The following is a 4,513-nucleotide window of genomic DNA, read 5'->3' as shown; positions in this document are numbered from 1 at the left end:
CCAGAGGTCTGGAAGCCATCCAGACATTGAAAGACAAAACTCCTGGAACTGTGGGGGAAGTCCGTAAGTTGCTAGGATTTCTCAGCTACTATTGAACCTATGTACAGGACTTTTCAAGAATCACTAGGCCTATGTATGAACTCTTGCAAACTAAAAACGTGCAAACCATGTCACCGCAGTCCAGACCAAAGAATGCAAAAAAAAGCACAGCTGCCATCAAGGACTCCAATACAGTGGACTGGGGAACACCAGCAGGCTTTGGACCAGCTCATTCACATTTTTTTCCAACCCACTCGTGTTAGCCTACCCTGACTTTAACCTCCCTTTTGTCCTCCATACGGACGCATCGGAGCACGGGTTGGGTGCAGTGCTGTATCAGCGTCAGGCTGGGAAGCTGAGAGTCATAGCCTATGGGTCCCGAACACTAACGGCTGCAGAGTGAAACTACAACCTTCACTCAGGCAAGCTTGAATTTCTGGCGTTAAAGTGGGCCATTTGTGAAAAGTTTCGCGATTACCTGTTTTACTCGCCCCACTTTACCGTTTACACAGATAATAACCTGTTAACCTATGTGATGAGCACTGCAAAGCTCAATGCAGTTGGCCATCGGTGAGTTGGTGAGCTTGCCGATTTCCAGTTTGAAGTGAAATATCGGCCAGGAAGGGTCAATGTGGATGTGGATACGCTATCAAGGTTGCCACTGGACATTGAAAGTTATGTGGACTCCTGCACGGAGGAACTGTCCAGAGACACCATTTTGGCAGCATGGGAAGGTAGCAAAGCTGCTGAGCAACAAGATGTTGCTTATGTTGCTAGTTTGAACCTATCACTGCACAGTGTGACTGACCCACAATTACCAGACTTTCTTCCTGCCATTAGCCACGAAGAACTGGTGAGATCACAACAAGCTGACCCTGCCATTAGTCAGATCATTAGACTGAAGGAGACTCACAAGACTGTGACTGATGAAATGAGGAAAAGAGTTTCAGGTGAGGCACAGAAACTCTTGCATGAATGGGAGAAGCTCAACATCAGGGATGGCCTGCTTTACAGAACCACAACCTAAAGGCGTCAACTTGTCCTGCCTGAGCAGTATCAACCCTTGGTTTTGAAACATCTCCATGATGATATGGCTCACATGGGTACTGAAAGAGTCCTGGGTTTAGTTAGCAACCGATTTTACTGGCCCTACATGAAACAAAAGGTTGAGGCTTATGTGACAAGGAAGTGTCCATGCATAAAGCAGAAGAGACCCGTGTCACTTATCAGGGCACCCATGGGGAGTATTACCACCAGTTCACCCTTAGAACTTGTGTCTATTGACTATCTCCATTTGGAGCCTAGCAAGGGTGGCTTTGAGTACATCCTAGTCGTGGTAGACCATTTCACTAGGTATGCCCAAGCCTATGCCTCTTGGAACAAAGTGGGAAAGACAGCCGCAGAGAAACTTTTTGATGATTTTATCCCTTGGTTCGGCTATCCTTGGAAGTTACACCACGACCAAGGTAGAGAATTTGAGAACGAACTTTTTAAGACTCTTCAGCAGTTGAGCGGCATTGGCCACTCAAGAACCACCCCCTACCATCCTCAAAGCAATCCAGCAGAGAGATTTAACCGCACGCTGCTTCAGATGCTCAGAACCTTGGCAGGGAAGGAAAAGGAGAGGTGGCGGGAACATTTACCACAAGCCGTTCATGCCTATAACTGTACCAGGCACGAGGCGACTGGTTTTTCACCTTTTTACTTGATGTACGGTCGCCATCCACGCCTGCCTGTGGACATGATATTTGGTTTAGAGACTGATGAAGAAGCCACTACTTCAAGAGGTTACGCAGAGAAGTGGGCTTTAAGGATGAAAAAAGCATACAAACTCGCCTCTGAGAACAGTCAGCATTCAAGTTCTCGTGGAAAGAAATAGTGTGATCGCAGCATGAAAGGTCTTGTCCTTGAACCGGGTGACCAAGTGTTGGTGCGTAATCTGAGTGAGAGAGGGGGCCCAGGCAAGCTTAGATCATACTGGGAAGACTTGGTTCACATTGTAAAAGAGAGAATTGGTGATGGACCTGTTTACAAAGTGACCGCAGAAGCAGGTGGAAATAGTGTCAGAACATTGCACCGCAACCTCCTGCATCTGGTCAATGACTTACCAGTAAATCTGCCGCGACAGCCACAGAATCTCCAAAATGAGAGAAAAAGAGACTCAAAGGGATGATTACCTGCTTCCTCAGAGGAACCACGCCACTGACCGAGAAAAGTGGAGAGGCAGAGTGAAGGGAACCCAAATAGTGGGGATGATGACACAGATAATGATCCGCATTACTGGTTAAGGATACCAGTGAGCAGAAAGCCCCAGGACACGCAAGCAAAGCCCATTCATGAGTCTAACAGAAATGCTGACCCTGTACTAACCACCATGAGACATGATCAAAGACAACCACACTTACCTGAAAGAGAAACAAGAGGTGTGTACGACAGTGAAAGGAGAGTACGAATACCTGTCGGAAATGATGAAAGAATTAGTACTGGAATACATACAGAGACAGGGACAAACGAAGAGCACCTACAAGTAGATCCCCTACCTGAGGAGCATGACCAAGAAGTTGGGATGCAGCAAAAGGATGTGCCAGAGGTCCCCCAGACAGTGCATGAGCAGCAAAATGATGATCAGGCTGATCAGCCACAAATCCGAAGGTCCTCTCGTGCAAGAAAGCCGGCTCAGATACTGACATATGAATCATTAGGCCAACCCTCTTACCAATCACAGACATTCTGTAACACAGTAGGGGCCTACCTACCAGCAGTGATGCCGACCTGGCAGATGAACACACACCCTATGACCTTGTACCCCGCTGCCAACATCTCACACCCTACACTAAACCACATTCTTCCTTACAGATCAGCCATGCCATATTCAAGACTGTTATTTGTTTATTGATTTTCACATGAACACGAATAAAAGACAGGACACACATTTATTTAAACATACATTAGAATATTAGAGTTGTTTTCAAAATGTAGAAGGTTAAAATGTTGGAAGTGTCTGGAGCCATTCTTATTTGTCAAAAAAAAAAGAGAGGAAACAGTAATTTTAGTCCTTATGGCTGCAAATGTATATGTTTTATAACTGATTTAATTCAGTGGAGTCTATCCTGGATGCCTCAGCTTGGCCAGCAGGAGGCAGTGTGGTGCTGTGCTTCTCCCTATGGACTCTCTTTGCTAGCGACAATCGTTGCTTCCTCACTGCTGAGCGAGGCTGAACTGGAAGGAAGCACCGTAGCCTGTCTCATCATTTTTATCCTGTTTATACAGGTTAGTACGGTTTGAAAACTTGTATATGAGTACAGAAATGTCACTGAACACTAGGAATAAGACACAAAACGTTTTTTTAGGTAGTTTAATTACGTGACCTTATGAACGGGTGGAGTATCAGTTTTTACTCTCTGTTTCATGTCGGTGAAAATGGCGCCCGTCTTTTGGTTTGTCTCCAGGTAGAAAGTTAGCAAAGTTTCTGGCTCCAGCACATTCCATGGTTGGCTGAATTTTGTGTCATGGTTTTGAAAACTCTTGATGAAAGTCATGTGTGTATGCTTTGGTGTATGTTTCCAGTTTAAACACATGTATTAGTATTGGTTATCAGTCTTCAGCTCGTGTTTTATTTTTGCTCATTTGGAGTTATAGCGTAGTTTTATTTCACTTATTAGTGAGGCTAAATATTGGAAGGTTAAAGTAGGGACCTTTTTTGTGTACATTTTGTGCCAATGTGTTAGTTTAATTAGTCTTGGAACTAAAGGTAAAATTTGACTCAGTTTCAGAACTGAATGACTGAGATATGCAAGATTTTATATACTGAAAGCTTTGTTTATGCAGTTTTAGCCTAATCAGTTTATAAGTGTTTTTGATCTGTGATTGTGAATGAAGTAATGTTGGAAAGAAACAAAACCAATGCAGAATGGAATGGAAAAGATGATTTTATTGGATGATTTTATTTTATTTGTAATACTGAGTAATAAAGACTCTGCTGAGGGAGGCTGAACTGGAAGGAAGCACCGTTGCCTGTCTCATCATTTTTATCCTGTTTATACAGGAACCTTAGCTGCGTATGGGTGTCCATTGTGAGACCCGTAACAGAAGATACAAAGTCTCCAAGGCTAATAGGTAGGACCTGAGCCATTTCAGTGCCATCCCCTTTATGCCCACCCACTGCTCCAAATGAGAAATCAGGATATGGTGGTCAACAGTGTCAAAAGCAGCAGTCAAATATAAAAGTTAAAAACAACACAATGGCTGCAGTCAGTGATTAAAAAATGTCTTTTAAAACTCTTACAAGAGCTGGTTCAGTACAATGTATAATCTTAAAACTGGACTGGAAAACCTCAAGAGTATTTTTATCTTTAAAAAAAAAAAAATACTTGGGAGTAAACTATGTTTTTTTTTTTTTCTTTTACAAAAAGAAGAAAGTTTGTAAATGGGCTGGAACTGCAGGATCCAGACCGCGCTGAGGTTTAACTTTATT

Source organism: Sphaeramia orbicularis, chromosome 14 (assembly GCF_902148855.1).
Source record: "Sphaeramia orbicularis chromosome 14, fSphaOr1.1, whole genome shotgun sequence".
NCBI lineage: Eukaryota > Metazoa > Chordata > Actinopteri > Kurtiformes > Apogonidae > Sphaeramia > Sphaeramia orbicularis.
Note: the sequence above shows the minus strand (reverse complement) of the source record.